Source organism: Plectropomus leopardus, chromosome 19 (genome assembly GCF_026936395.1).
Source record: "Plectropomus leopardus strain MGB_pleo_1.0 chromosome 19, ASM2693639v1, whole genome shotgun sequence".
Taxonomy (NCBI): Eukaryota; Metazoa; Chordata; class Actinopteri; order Perciformes; family Serranidae; genus Plectropomus; species Plectropomus leopardus.
The window spans coordinates 2,690,775-2,707,385 of NC_142194.1; the positions used below are offsets into that span (position 1 = coordinate 2,690,775).

The window sequence follows — 16,611 nt, forward strand, 5'->3', positions numbered from 1 at the left end:
AGAGAGAGAGAGAGAGAGAGAGAGAAGGAGAATCATCAAATAACTGGGAAAAAATATCAAGAAAACTACATTTATATTTATTATAATTATGTATAATATATATATATTATTATATATAATTATATTAAAAATGGTTACAGGATTTGTTATAATTTAATCCCGTTTTTTGAGGTCATTTCCTGTTTGTGTTCTTTAACTTTTCTTCATTTTTAATTTTCTTGTACCTTTTCAAACACTTTTTTTTTTTACATACAAATAAACAGACGAGAAAATAAGTGGGTAAATAAATAAACAAAAAGCAAAAAACAACAACAACAACAACAACAAAAAACGTTTCATGTGACTTCCTTCTGTACTTCCGCAGTTTAAATCAAACGCACCGTTTGAAATCACGCGGGATATTCAACCTGCGCGCGACTGTTAAACCGGATAACTTCGGGATGCTAACCGACCCTGAGGATTCAGTGCCGTATTTCTCAAATATTTATCAATAAGTTTATTTTATGAAGGGAGTAATGGTGTTTGGAGCGTCTTCCAGCCGCCGCCGGTCAGCTGCTGTCCGCCGGACGCTTCTCTTCGTGGACACACCTGCTGACCGTCGGGAAATTAGCCTAAAGCTCACCTGAGGATGCTAACGGAGGATGCTAACTAGCGATGCTAACTGAGGATGCTAACTAGCTGTCTGCTGACTGTTTGAGGATCAGAGCTTCACGTCAACAAAGTAAGGACCTGCTGCCGATGCTAATGTGTGTCTGTGTGTTTGTCTGGCTCTTATGGATCATCTGTGACGCTGGTTTATGTAAAATAAGGCTAACAGTCACTGTCTGCAGGCTTGTTTTTGGGCTTGTTTTGGTAGCTGCTGCTGTTTATCTGCTGCTGTTTGTTGTTGTTGGTGTTTGCACTATTAGGTGTTTTGTTGTTGTGGTTGGCATGATTTTAATGTGTTTTGGCTTCTGTTTGGCACATTAATTGTGATTTATGGTTTGTTTACTGTTGAAATATGAATTCTGGTGTTGTGGGCTGAAGTGTTTTTGGTTGGTCGTTGATTTTAATCCTTAGGGACTGTTTGCTGCGTTTTATGCGCTTTCCATTCTTCATTTTTTGATAATTTTGACTGTGTTCATGCATATGGCAGATCTGTGAATTTCCAGCTCAGTTCCTACATAAGTCTAATATACACTTTGGAAACTAAATAGTTACATTCAGACTGTTAAGTGCAAACCCACGTTGAACCAGTTTGAAACCCACTCAAACTGACATTTGGAATTTATAATTTTTATTATTTTCCACCTAATAAGTCATTTTTACCATAGTTGGCATGTGGAGAAAATACATGCTATTTCCATTAGGTGACCTGTCACAATCAATGTTGCCACTAATTACTGACATATCCCAGACTGGGATCATCTCAAAAAATATCTACTTAGCATGTATTATATTGAAAATAATTCATTCTTTTGTTTTTCATCTAAAAACATAGCGGCATCATGACAAAAATGTGGCATTTAAAGGGTTTGAATTCTGAAATATAATGAATATATTTTTGATATTTATGGTTAGGACTGACGTTGGTTAAAAAACTAACTAAATGAAAGTAGAAAATAATATTAATGTATAATATTTTATAAAGTTTGATTTTGAAGAACACATTTTGTGCAAAGAGAAATACAAGTGTGTTTAATATTAAAGTGGGATTTGGAGGTGTTTTGTTGACTCACAGCAGGACTGTGTCAGCGGATGTTGTTATGGGGAATGACAAATATAGCAGTTCATTTTCACTGAAAAAAAATGTTGATGTGATTTTTGCTGTGGTCTGTAACAAACAGGCATGTTTCTTTATGTCTGAAATATGATTTGCAGATTGGAGCAACTTTGTAGCACTGCGGTGCTTTATTTATAATGGTATATTGTGACACATTTTAGCTTTATTTAAAAATGGCAGCTTCTGTGCCTTGGATGTTGCAGTTGGTTACATTGCAATTCCATAATATTTCAATTAATTGTGAAGCCTTAGTTCATATTACTTGTAATAACTTCTGCCCTCAGTTGGCTACTATTTTCAGCTTGAATGCACTTGTGGAAAACACTCTGTGTGTGTTTCAAGGCAAACATAGTGTTAGGCCATTTTACTAAATGTCAGCTCTAATAGTATTTATTAATACTGTGTGATAATACCACGCGCCTTGATATTTCTGCATGCAATAATTTGACACCTGCACATCCGTAGCTGTGAATGATGAAATCGAGGCGTTGATGCTAAATATTAACTCTCGACATACTCTCGTTCCACGTGACGTTCCTGTCTGTTCTGTATTAGAATAAACAGATATGTTAATGCTGCTTTAATGCTGGTGAACAGACTCATCATTGTTGACCTTCACACACACCATTTACAGACCAGCAAGTGCGTCCAAAATGATCCCGTCCACTGACACGCAGAGAAGTCCTCGCTGTGCGGGGTGTTAAAGGCTCAGGGCCACCGCTTGAGGAACTGAGGATTAACTTCAGTGCAAAACTATTCATCACAACGCTGCCGTGCCTTGTTTTAAACAAGAAACTCTACCCGGTAACAGCAAGGCATCTCCAGGATTAAAGCCACAATGTGGAGGCCACGCTGAATGACCCGGTGGAAGCTCCACACGAAGGAGGTGAACGGCCTCAATAAACCTCCTCAGGCTTTAAAGTGTAAACACAATATGGAGCGATGAACTTAAAGAGTGGTCGCGTGCCCGGGATCCTATAGAGGCCACTTCTTGATTTAGACACATGACGGCACGGGATGGCAGACCAACGCAGGGCACTACCGTTCTGTGTTTATCTTTGAGCCTCAGCTTTGTTTTTGCACGATTTATATTCAAACATCAGAATAATATGAAAAAAATATAACACAGTATTCACAAATCCAAAGATTTATGATCATAATAATCAAAAACATGATGTAAGTTGTTGCAAGACTGATGATGTTGGATTTTTGAGGCTGATAACATTATTGATCTTTGAGATCTAAAAAATATATCATAATTTTTATCTGATACTGCTTTGGTTCATAAATGTGAAACCTATTGATACGGACCCCCTAAAGCACCGATAATCACTGACTTGCAACCCACTGAATCACTGAAAATTTGAGCAGATCATCCAGTTTTGAGTCCACATCTCTTCTGTTAAATCGTGGACTACATCTCCCATAAATCCCTCTTATGTGGCTGCTCCCACGTATAAGCGGCTCGCCTTTCCATCACGGCTCCATAACACGCCTACGTAGCCTGTGATTGGAAATAATGACAGCTAGTGCGGTGGCTGCAATAGAAATAAAGCTGCTAATGTTTTTAACATCCATCACCATGCTTCTTGAAATGTTATCCTCAGAGGAGAAGTCACAGAACATCACAAAGTGGAAACTCAGTTACCTCAAAATTGCATTTTATCGACATTATGGAAATATTGCTTAAGTTTTGCACAAATTTGTAATGGAAACCTGCTTACTGTCAGCCATTCGGGACCAGAAAGAGATCTCTAAAGTGCATTTTACATGGTCAGAAAGCCTGTGAGCTATTATGAACGTATTTATTTTCCATGAATCATTATTTTTTGAAAGCAGACAATTTGGGGAAGAGCATTTTAAAACTTAAAAAGTAAAAAGTATTAACCTATCACACTCTTTATCATGTTTATCAGGAACAAGCACCACAGCAGGTCTCAATATATATTCAGAGATGCTCGACACATTAACCGTTCAGAGGACAACAATAATAAGGTCAATGGGTTAATTAAACACCTCGAGGAAACAATCAGACATCCAGATAATTAGGTCAGAGGAGCATGTTTTCACACAGAAGAGGGGGGAGAGGAAACACAGTGGGAGGTGAGAGGACTGCTGAGGACAGCTCAGACTTTATTGTGAATTGATCCGCGCGGCGTAACCTCAGCAGACGGACCCAGATGAGTGTTTCAGGGATGTTTGGAGCGAGTGAGGAGGGGGAGGCAGAGCGGAGATGTTGGCAGCCTCACACGGTTTCTCCCCTCGTGGTTCCATTGTATCGAATGTCTCCTGCCCTTCTTTTTTTCCACTCGCTCTTCCTCTGTGTAACTCAAGACCACACAACACAACTGGCTGCAGCTCGGGGTAAAATTGAAACATCAAACGAGGGAGTTGCTGAATGGATAAAAAGAGACTAGAGATCATGTATTTTTTCCCCCCTTCTGCTACTTTGACTCGGCACGTTTTTTCCGTCTGAGCGTCCCGGGCCGATCATGTTGCTTGATTGCAGTTTGTTTCCCCTTGTTAAACAGAAAATAGGAGCAGAGGGTTAAATTTAGATTTTGGGAATATCTGCGTGGAAACCATGCCCTTCTGCTTCTGCTGGGGTCGGTGCATCTGTCTCGCTGTCTTTATTTGTGTCTCTGCAAATAGCAGTAAGGAGGGATGGGCTGACCTTTGATGGATTTAATCCACCATTAAGACCAGTAGGTATTATGGTACGGTGGTAAATTGAACGTGTCCAGATAGATATTAGTCGAGGATTAAAGAGGTCATTGTTGCTAGAAATAAAAATATGTCTCTTTAAATGAATGCAAAAGTTTCTAACTTTTATTAAGTTGCATTAATCAGCATGTTACTGTCACCCTGCATGCTGACACTTGAAATTAAAGTGTTGGACATTACTGCTGCAAAAAAACAAAAAAATGTCCTTACTGGTACTTTTTGCTGAGTTTAGTAACTTTGACTTGCATGCAGCCTGAGAACAGCTCTGAGTCCTATTTTCTCTCCAAGTGGTGCCGATTGCATTTTTGCTTTTTTCGCTCAATGAGGGCAAAACTCATAATCACAATTATTTAACATGAATACTTGCTGACTTTGGAAACATCATGCGTTGTATTTTTTTAACCTCAACTTGTCTTTTTGACAGTGGAGATTTCTGAACTACAAATATAATTCAACTGAAAAACAAATAAACAAAATAAATGTTAAAAAAATCACATATACCATATGGATCTAAACGGGGTTGGACCTAGCAATTCATTTTTTTTCTTGGTTTATCTAACAAATACATCATTAATTATTCTAAATATTTCAATCCCAATAACAAATACTCCAGCTAATTAAACTTAAAAATCACATGTTCGAAAAAGAATTGAAAGTACTCTCTTATTTATCCCCATACCTACATATACACTTAGATTCTACATAAACGACTTCCCAAATTTGAATGGATGAGAGGAGCAGCTGTTGAGTGAATGCAAACTGTCTAGATCTAGCGCAATACATGATTAAATTTAACTTTTTTTTTCCACTTTTTGCGTCAGCGTGGGGCCTGGAAAATAACTAAAACAATGAAGATTGTAACAGCAGCCACAGACTGTAACGTTAGTCGAAGCCGTTTTCTCACTTGTGCATTACAAGTAAACGCAACATATAAAGTGGCTGAATATTAACATTAGACAATGCAACTTAACATTTGCATTATTTTTTATTTAAGTTATTTAAGTTCTTTTTGAAATAGTATTTTATTGTACAAGATGCAGTTTCAGCAGTTGAGTTTTCGGTCTGTAATGGAAATGTGATTTTCTGCTTTTACTGACAGCCTGTTACTTGACAAAATAAAGATTTTAGTTTCGATCAACTGTAGACTGACCCACTAAAATAAACCGAAATCTGCCCTGATACAGATTCTCAGGCTCAGCTCAGGACATCTGTATTTGTTGCCTTAATACTGTGATCCTCCAGGTTTCACTGACACAGCAGTGACTCAGCGTCCTTTGTTTCAGCCTGCAGTTTAAGCTCGGGGTCGTTATCACTTATTTGTGATTGACATGACATTCACACAGTTACTGACAAATCTGTCTTCCCCTAATAATCACCAATGACTGAGAGGTGGAAAAAATATGATCCCTGCCGATTCACCATGAGTGTGTGCGTTATTACAGACGTGGAAAATATTTGGATATTCCCATCAGTCCTTTAATAAGTGAGGTGGGAGACACAAAACAGGGTAACCGAAGCCGGAGTATCTGTGGCACGTGCTGTTTACTCAGAGCTCAAGACAGGAGCGTTTAAAAGAAACTATTTTTGAATCTACCCTTCGAGTGGAAGGTGAAACACAATATTTACCTGTCACAAAACGGGGACAGCTGCCCGTCCACAAACTGCAAACAAACACAGAGGTCAGCAGGACAGCTATGAATCGTAGGAGTTAACGGGGCAGTGGGATGGCTGCATGAAGAAATCGCCTGGTTTCTGTGAAGCTGCAGAGAAATCTCACTTCTGCTGTTGTTGCAATACAGGTTCATTTGTCCAAACCGTCATTGAGTAAGAGGACAGTTTCCAAAGAGTTTACCGTAACTTCTCTGAGGGAAAGTTACCAAAGAGGAAGACCGCTGATGTGTCCTGAAGAGTGCACTGCAGCCCAGCAAAGGCTTCCTTTAATCCAACATTTTAATATGTTATAATTTTATCAGGATAAAACTTTAAATCATGCACAAGTGAAATATTCTGTGAGTCAACAAAATAATGGTAAACAGTGCTGGAAATACTTCTTTCTGCGTACGTGCACTGGTGCCATTAACTGCCTTTAACTTAAAATTACATGCATTAAATATATATAAATATTTACCTGAACCTTAAGCTGACTTTGCCTTTAATTTTCTCAAAAACTGAATTTTAGATGGCCATAGTCAAAGTAATGCTGAACAGGATTACATTCAAAATTTCAGCTAACCTCCACAGGAAAACATTTAAGTACTAAAATACAATCAAGTAATAAGAATAAAAATGAGGACATTCTCAACATGTAAGAGTATTATTTGAGTTGAATTCCCCTGTGCAGCAATGTGCAGTGAAACTACTTGCAACTACAAATTGAGACTTCTTTGGTCACATATACACACACACACTTAACTTAAATATGATGTGTGATAAATTATTGCTGTAGTTTTAGATTTTTTGTCCTTTTTGTCTGCTCCAAATACCATAACTGTATGAATAGATGTGCATCCATATATAAGCCCTGCTGGCCTGACATGATTTTTGCAAATGATGGCTCAACTTGACTGCAGTGTTTTTCATGGTGCTGCTGATGCTCTGCCCGTGTGCTGTTAGTGTTCTCTTTTCGTGTCCAGTGTCAGTCATACATTTATTTTTTACTGTGTGAGAAAATGGATGTGTGGCGTGAGAGTATGTAATATGTGTGCTTGAGTCTTGTGGTCATTGTTTGAAAGTTGGCAGCCCTGCACAAAATATTCAGTGTACCAAGTCACGTGCACCCGTGCATATAGAGCTGATTATTAAGAGCACAGCTCACATTTTACGTGCACGACTGTGCGTATGCACGTGGTGTTACAAGCCCTGCAAACAAAATCTGTTCAGTCAGGAAAGTCACTCAGCAGACAAGTAATTTCTGTCACTAATTCTTGAGAATCGGGACAAATGAAGTCCGACCTAAAAGGCCTTAAAATTATAACCTATCAATGAAATAATTCAGTTTTTGGAGTGAAACATTGTCATTAAAGGATTGTTTTAATTTGTATAATTTCCCTTTGCTAGAAAACACTCTTGTCCCAAACAAGAATTAACAATTTCAGACAATTTAAGAATGTGTTCAGTCATTATCATTATAATCATGTTTGTTCAAAAATATAAAAAAATATATTTTTCCCATGAAATTGTCGGCACTTAAAAAACCCGTCCCAAATTTTTGAAATTAATATAGTACAAACTTTTTGATTATACATCTATTGAAATAATCTTGTTTTTTATTCTAAAAATGTTTAATTCATGTTTTAAAAATTTGATTTTCAAACTTTTTGTGTACGTGAGGGTAAGACAAAAGGTTAATTTCCTTCTTGAATATCAGTATCTGCATAATTTGTAAAACATATGGGCACATATGGATGAGATGCAGCTATGTATGATTTTTTATTATACCCTACACAAAAACTAAATAAAAATTTGATAAAAAAAAAGAAAAAGAAAAAAAAGAAAATCTACATTACGACCTGAGCTCAAACCAACTTATTCCATTTTGACTTTTGAGTCTGAGGCCTCAAATGTCGCAGGAGCAAAATCTGCAGCTTATGTGTTTCTGTCCAATCCATCAAACAGGTGCTATAGATAAACTTCATTGTGCTCAGAGTGTCATATGGGGACCTTGCAGCCGTGGGGACCTTGTGATGAAGGCTGACCTTTCCCTGTGAACCGGCGAACACACACGGGTCCGCAGCTCTGCAGGGCCGCGCTGCGATAAACTGTGGGAGAGCTGACGTAGGCCGGCGTCCGGCCTGAGCCGAGCGGCCGGCTGCCTGTAAACAGCTCCTCCACTGAGTCACACCGACTCCCACAGCAGCTGGTTCCACCTATTGTTCCCCACTCCCGGAGAGAGCGTCACAGGCCGCACAGCGACACCTCTCAAGGGTGTCCCCGGAGCGACCCAGAGCACCTCTTTCACACAATTCATCTCAATCTGTCACGAAAAAGGAGTGCGTAATGGAGAGCTACGCGACAAGTTTCACTAAGACTGAGTCATTCACCTAAACATTTATTTACGTACTCAAAGACACTTTTCAAGCCATATTTCGGTAGGCTGTGGATTTTCTCCCCGCATGCTCCTCAGGCCTTTACCTTGTGTTTTTATTTATGCCCACAACCACAGTATGAATACATGCCCTTTAAACAGGCACTCTGAACTCATATGAGGTGCGGCTTATATAACATCAGCATTCAGATCATTCAGTGTGTCAGATCAGCACCGCTGGCAATAAAATGTACTCTGAGCCACAGCGCTGTGAGCTTGTGTGAGAGCGTGCAGCAGTTTGACGTTGTCGTTTGGCAACTGTGAGTGCAGGAATGTGAATCAGACAGGTGTGCAGAGGGTGTTCGACAGGCCCGCCGTGTACTACAAAACAAGACAGGAGATCACCACTGTGGCTGACTGTAAGCTAAACTGTAATTAATAAAAAAATAAAGACATAAGTAAATAAAATTCCTCTGCACTGTTTTATGGCAGGCCAGTATGGCTTATAAATACAATACTGAAATTATATGTTATACAGAGATATGGGCACAACATTTGTATCAATATTGTGAATCTAAAAACTGTAAAATGCTAAAATACAAAACTTCCCGAATGTATTACTGTTACAGTTAAGTTAGATAAGATAAGATAAAGAGATAAATAAAGCAGTTAAGTTAAAAAGATTATGCTGCAGTATTTACTTGTTGTTCGTAATATAGTCATTTTAAGGGGAGCCAGCAGCGATACATAGAGTATAATCAATATATTTTTCCCCCGTGTCCTGTTTGACCTCCGCTGTCTGCATGTTGCCACTGTTTTTAGTTTGTGTTTTTCTTTAGTCGCTGAGGGACGCTAGTACAGGAAATTTAGGGGAGGATCTGAATCGGGCCCTTCCTTCTATCTTTTTTTTTCCTGAAGTTAGGAAGTCTCTCTGTATATTTAGATCACAGCTGTCCACCCTGGAAATATTCAAGGCCCCAAATGGCTCATTGAAGGTGAGAGCGACCAGACTAAAACATAAACTCACACACAGCCAACCGGGGGGGTTAACGCATACACCGATGACTTGAATTGAATCCAGCTTCTCTTGTATGGAGTTTGATGTTTTTTTGGGGTTTCATGTCGTTGTATATGAAGGTCCGCAGGTAGTAGAGGCTGTTATGGAGACAGGATGTTAGGCTGAGCTCTAAGAATTTAAATAAACATTTATTTTTTTACCATTTTATAATGTTTACCATTGATTAAGAAACAATCATTAGTTGCTGCTTGATATGGGGCAATATGACAATTTCATGTTACTACTACTACTATGACTACTACTACTAATAATATTAATGATAATAAACGTTGTTTCTATAGCTTGTTACAAAGTGCTTCACAATAAAATATCCAAAATAATTGCGATATTACCCATATGATCATCACAATATCCTTACATTTTTGAAATGGCGCAAAACATACTAGAATTACATGTAGATAAACATACTGATTACATGTAGTTAACAAACAAATATTTTAATCGCATCACTAGACATAAAGTACATAAGTACATAAAGTACATAAAGATGGACGATGCATCTCCACTTCCTCTCATTTCACAAAAATGAAACCAAAATATTCCAGACACAGCAGCTGCCATCTTATGCTGCTGACGTAATTTGGAGCCAAAATCTGTGCATTCGTGATCTCTGCAGTATCAAGTTTTCCGCCCAAAAAACTGTCAACCAATCGCTAGCATCCACTGATCACGACAACACCAGCTGGCTCACTCAGCTGTTAATCATGTTGTTGAACTCTTTTTTATGACATCAAATAACGAATTAATTCCCAATTTCTTGACATTTTTTAGTCTAAACAGTTAATTAATATTAAAAAATCAAATATTTTAGGTTACAGCTCTAATTCAAAATGTACTTCAGGGCTAGTACTCACGTTTATTTATAAACCTATATTTATATAGAAGTTTTGATAATATGCTTCACAAAAAAGTGCTTTACTTGTCAAGAGATACATTTAAACAATTCAAAGCAAAGTGAAACACTTACGCAGGAAGATGTTTAATAACAGCAGAGCAAAAAATTAAAGTGGCTGTGATGGAAATGCCTGATCTTTTTATGAGGAACGAGAAAAAGAAAGAGAAACAAAAGGGAGCAGTTATCAATCTTTACTGTTCTAATAGCTGTCAGAAACTTTTATCCATCAGCCGCTCCTCATCACCTCCAGGGCCTCCCGTTCTGGGATTTCCCACAGTTCAGTGTGCCTCCACTGACCTCGCTAACGTGCACGTTCCCTGCAACCAGCTGTCATGTTCCTCGTGTGAAACAGCTGTGTGAGGGGAAAAAGGGTGTGACGGACGGGAGACAATAACTGTTGGAGGGCCGACGTCCGTTTTTAGACTCCGCTGACCCGTTTCCAGTGTCATCCCGAGATTCCAGAGGAGCTGGGAGTGCTGCAGGAAGGGCAGGACAACTGCAGCGCAACCTGAAACTCCAGCAGAGAGCCTCTGAAAACAAAGTTTTCATCCTCCCATCAGAGAGGTGTTTTTATGTAAAGGTTAGCGAGGCTGGATGGCCCCGTCTTCCTGTCTTCCCAGTCATGCTTCTGTTACCATGACTGAGCAGAAATCGCTGAGAGTGCGATTTACAACGAGTGCTGATAGTGATACGCAGCGCGCTCTGAACTGTCGGCAGACACTGAACACACATATTGGAGCACAAATGTCTAAAAGCAACATGTGTTAACATTTGGAGCTCCCATGCAGAAACAGCATTAGGCTGTGTGCTGATTTTGGGGAACTAGTCACAGATTTTAACTATGACCCTAACCTGAAAAAAAGCTCTTTAAACATCATTACAAAAGTAACAGATCAGGTTTTTCTGTGCATTTAGTTATGGCAGTCCACCATATTGTGAGTTTTTTATTTATATTTGGAGCAGGACCATTGATTAGGAGCACCTTTGAAATGTTTATACCGTTCCGTTATTCATTGGAGCACAGAGTGTACTGTTACTGAGTTCTCAGTAGGCCAAAAAAAATTACAGCCTGAATCAAACTGATCTGTGAGAGTTGAAGCCAGAATCTGGCTCTGAGATCATCACATGAAATACTGACCCCGAGCCCGAACCCCAAACAGCACGAGCCGCCCTTTAACGCTCTAGGCGGCTTTGTGGCGGCACAAACCACACGTCTCCAACGCAAAATCAACTGATCAATCATCCATCAATAAAACCCTCGGACTTAAACTTCACAAAGTCCTGCTGAGGAAAAAAAGAGCTCTGGACCTGCAAAACACTCCGAATATAGAGAGGGGACACAGAATAATAGCATGGAGCAAGCTAAAAGAAAAACAAAAAAGAAAGTTTAAAGTTTAATTTGCCAAAACAGAAAAAATACACAAAAAATAAAATTAAACATCAGTTTAAGTGATGGCCTTATTATGATGATTTTACATTTTCTTTAGATATTGTGATAATATCTTTATCATTAACTCTTTTGGCCACAATATAGTGAAAATCTGACATCGTGCCGACCCTATGTGCTCCCGATTAGCCTCTACAGCAGACACAGATTTGCCAAATCTTTACGGGTGGACACACTTCTACCATTGCACCGTGTTCATAATGCTTTTCTCTACTCCCTGCATTGGCCCCGAATAAATGTTGGTGTTGGACATGCATCGTGATGTGGAGATACTGGGCTGTATTTTAGTGTCATTTTGGAAGCAGTTGGTCAGAGGAAAACACTGATGCACATATGAAAGCTGACTGGCTGACTCGAACTCAGGCCTCCTTTGTTTTTAAGAAAATTAAATGAGACAATGGCACCAAAGATGGCGTCTTTCAGCTCTTCATACACGTTGAGGGTTGAGGGCAGTTTGGACCAGCAGCTTTGTGAGGAACAGTTTGAATTTATCCTAAAGATCAAAAGGAACAAACTGAGAAACATCCGGGGAGATGCACACAAAGCTTTTCTGTGATTTAGTTCAGGACTCCCACGATCACAGAAAACTTTTAATATCAGATCAGGGAGGTCCTAACAGGTCAAAGGTCAAAGGTCATCTCTCCTGAGCAAGTTCAGAGCTGTCGTTTAGTCTTTGTTTGACGCCACCGCAGCCGAGAATCCCAGTATCTTTTTACACTGCGGGTTTGACTGGTGCCCAACTCTTCTCTCCATCTTTCACCTGATCGTAGGAAAACCACTGAGGCATGAGACGTCGTCAGCTGGTTTACGGATAATCCACTTTAGTGTAACAGAATAGCAGCTACACAACCACAAAGCACGTGCATTTTGTAGAGAGACAACGAGAGACGTCTACAAAGTAATGCTGAATCAGTTAAAGGCTGTGAGAGATCCGTGTTGTTTATTATTCTGCTTTTTTTATTAGGGCCCAAGCCAGAATAATGACTTAAATCCTTTGAAAAGTAAACTGATTTGTTTGATTTCTTTCAAAAACATGGGTAAAAAGCAATAAGCAACTTAACAAGACATGGTCCAAAAATTACCAGGAAAAAAAGAAAGATGAGCAAAAAAAAAAGCAAAAAAGAAAAGTAAAAAACAAAAAGAAAAAATGAAATGACTGCCCAACAACTGAAAACTGAAAAAACAATACATTTATTTCTGTACCATAATACAAATACAAACAGAGTTTTCTGGGCATTTTTCCCTGAGATTTTTAAGATTCATTTTCAGGTAATTCTGTCATTTTTTAAAAATAATTTTTTGCAATTTGTTGAACATTTCTTGCCAAGTTGCTCATTGCCCCTTTTATGTTTTCAGTGGAAATCAAACCAGTTTGCTCAGGTTACAGGGGTTAAATACAGTAGGTTGTGAAAGCCGTCTGAGTGTAGCACAAGAAAATTGATGTCTATACAGGTTTCAAAGGGTTAAAGATGGAAGTAAATTGTTAGTTTCTCTTTAGTTTAATTGGGTCTGTTGGCTTGCTAATGTTGCCGGGATCCACACAATAAATAATGCAATTCACAGTGTAAACAAACCAAAGCGTACGTAAATTTAACTCTTCCAATTTCCTAAAGATGCTTCTCCCGTGTTGTGCCAGCCTGCAGTCGCCTGGAGGCCGTGTCACCGTGTCACTGAGTAACTGATCACGTTTCAGATAAGTAGAAGCCGCAGACGAAGTTGTGAGATAGGATTTCCCATCGAAAAAGAAAAGAAAGGAAAGATGGACCCTTTACGCTAAAAGCGTGACCCTGATTGTGATCACATGTAGACGCGCTTCAAGAGTTTTTTGGGACAGAGCTGATCAACACGAGCTACAAGACTGCAAGCCTCACTATGTTCTCTGTTCTCAGTAAATACACACAAAAGAACATATTAGCTTATTGTTTTCATGAAGTCATTAAAAAAATTTACCTCTCAGACAAAAGCAGTGGAGGAGTTGGACGTACTTGCGGACAGTAGTCCAATTTAATGACCTCATGGAGACACAGCTTGACTAAACTGTACATGTAAACGTACTGAGTGACTCCAAATTAAACTGCTGAGGATAAAAACATGAATCTAAGGAGACTTCCATTATGGCAAAAATCACAATCACGATTGTTTTGTGCGATATTGAAATCACGACTATTAACCATTGACTTTGTAAACATGCTGCATTTATTCAACATAAAAAACTTCTACAAACAGTTGAACTTTAATTTCCCTTAATACTTTTCTCATTGAGCTGCTTTTAATTCCTTAATTTAAGCCCTATTGAGTTGTTTTGTATAATGTGTCCTTAACTGATGACTGTGTTGTGGTGGATGTCAATGGGGTTATGGTTTTTTTTTTATTTGGTCATAGACCACTTTGTGTTTAAGACACCAGCAGAAACCAGCATGTTATTCTCTTTGCCTCGCTGGTAGTTTTGGCTGCAGATGTTGAGCTGAGGTTGAGGGAAGGAGGGGTAAAAATGTGCATGCACGTGTCATTCAGGGCACAAGACAAAATAAGGGTACACTTGCAAAACGGAATATGGAAAAAGAATTGTTTTTTCTCGATTACGTTGTTTTTGTAATTGTTGGGAGCCAAAATTGAAATCAAAATTTGATTGATTGCACAGCCCTAGTTCCCCCTGCGCTGTCTTCCCAAACCTGCAAAAACATCATAATTCAGAGAGGGGGCACACAATGATTACACAGGGATACACACATGAGAAAGTAAAATCAACAAAGAAAGTTGTCAGTCTTTTGTCCCTCCCCACTCCCTGTTATACCGCCACACATAGATTCTCAGTTTGTGGGAAACATTAAACAGTCAAATCAAACATCCATGACTCTTTCATTAGTGGAAAGTAACTAAGTTCTGTATGTGGACACAATTTTAAGGCAGATTACTTAAATTCCTCTAGTTTCTATATTTATGATGCTTCTTCTTTATCTTCGTCATTACATTTAATAGTATTTTATAATCTAAGTCAAGAGATGAGAATATTTCACACCGCTGACTTGTACCAACCTGCCAGTCAAGCCACCTCTCTGTGTTTCAGTGACTCAGCAACATTTAAAATGATCCACAGCCACAGAACTCCTGCCAAACGGAGCGGTTGTTTTTGGCCGCCGTCCGACGCACCAGGACTGACAGAGATAACTCCTCACGGGGCATTTCCTCATTCACTTCCTAACAGATTTGTGTCAGTCCGCGGAGCACAAGACGAGCTGAGGTCCACTCAGCTCTCAGAATAAAGGAGAGATTTTACATCAGTGTTTTGTTTAAAGATCCGCTCGGAGCGTTTGGTTTTGAAGAATGTGTCCCAGGTTACCCTCTGGTCTCAGGGATGAGTGGAAAAGTACAACAGGCCCGAATCGGACTGCACAAAAGGCTGATAGGCTGATGGAGGCCTGCTGGTTAATTTCCATAAACAGGCTAAAATAGCTGCCTGACACCAGAGGAACAATGACAGATGGCTCCAGAAGAGTTTCAGCCATGAGGGGCGCAGTGAGAGAGGAGAAGTACTTCCATAAAAATATCTGTCACAAAATGCTTCAAATTCATCCACAATTTAAAGTTATGTATCTGACACAAATTACCTTTAAAAGGATCGTTTTCAAAGTGGTGTGGTATGAGGTACTTATCCATAGTCAGTGTGTTATAACCTGTTCCCACCAAAAGTAGCACATGCACACGCACGGGTTATTCAAATACCCATAAACCCACTAAATATAGGCGATAGACTGCATTCCCACTGCCTGTGAACACATAGCTGCAGGTATCTTGTGTATGTATGGTTTGTTTTTATTGGTGTGTCTGTGTGATGTCACAGACAATCCGGGGGACAGGTATCTCTCACTTATTCAGTTTGTCTTACAGTCTCAGTGCAGACTTATCTGGAGTACGTTTTGGCACTGCATAGAAGGAGTAATTAGTGTTGGTGTGTCGTTGAATTTCGCTGGTTTAATTGCAGCATTTATCAGGGTGTTGTTTTCTCATCAATGCTGATTGGAGCTGGAGCCGATAAAAACTCGTGTCCACTGCTGAGTCTTTTGACCCCGGTGTGAATGCATATTGTATGTATTCTCCTTGCATCAGAAAGCCAGATGTTAGTGGGTGTTAGCGGGGTCTTTAGCATGTGCAGGAGGGTTTCTACACAGGCTAAATATAGGCGATTGACTGTATTCCCACTGCCAGTGAACACACCACTTACTCAATACAAGTCTGCCTTTTTGTCAGCTTTTGTGTGTGAATGTGTGTCAGTGTGTCTATTGCAGCAGCAAATTGTATTTTAGCCACCTAAAAAATTCCATCTAAAGTTTAACTGTTTATGTCCAACTGTTTAAGGGTCATTGTAACTGATGACAGTAGTTGTATGATACCATGTGCGGTACATTAAACTGTGACATTTTCTGAGGCGGTAATCTGTAATCATACTGTGAAAATCTCAAATCGTTGCAACCATAGCGTAGACACAAGTGTTATGCACTCTTTGCATATGGCTTGTTCTCTCCTAAATCTGAAATGCTTCCAAACATTGCATATAAAACATTCAGTGAAGTCTTTTTTACAGGCTGCAGCTGCTGCATGCTGCACGGTGGCATGACAGCTCTTCAAAAGTTAAATCTGCTGCTAGTTTAGGGAAGCGATTGATTCAATATCCATAAGAGTT

General features: G+C 39.3%; 1 long non-coding RNA gene across 2 annotated transcripts in view; it reads left to right on the forward strand.

The window, feature by feature from the left end:
* Positions 1-387: 387 nt before the first annotated feature.
* The window catches only part of LOC148186274 (uncharacterized), a 69,029-nt gene continuing 52,805 nt past the window's right edge, over positions 388-16,611 (forward strand). For both annotated transcript variants that reach the window (XR_015775031.1, XR_015775032.1), the window contains exon 1: positions 388-721. This is a non-coding gene — a long non-coding RNA (uncharacterized LOC148186274). The remainder of the gene's footprint in view (positions 722-16,611) is intronic.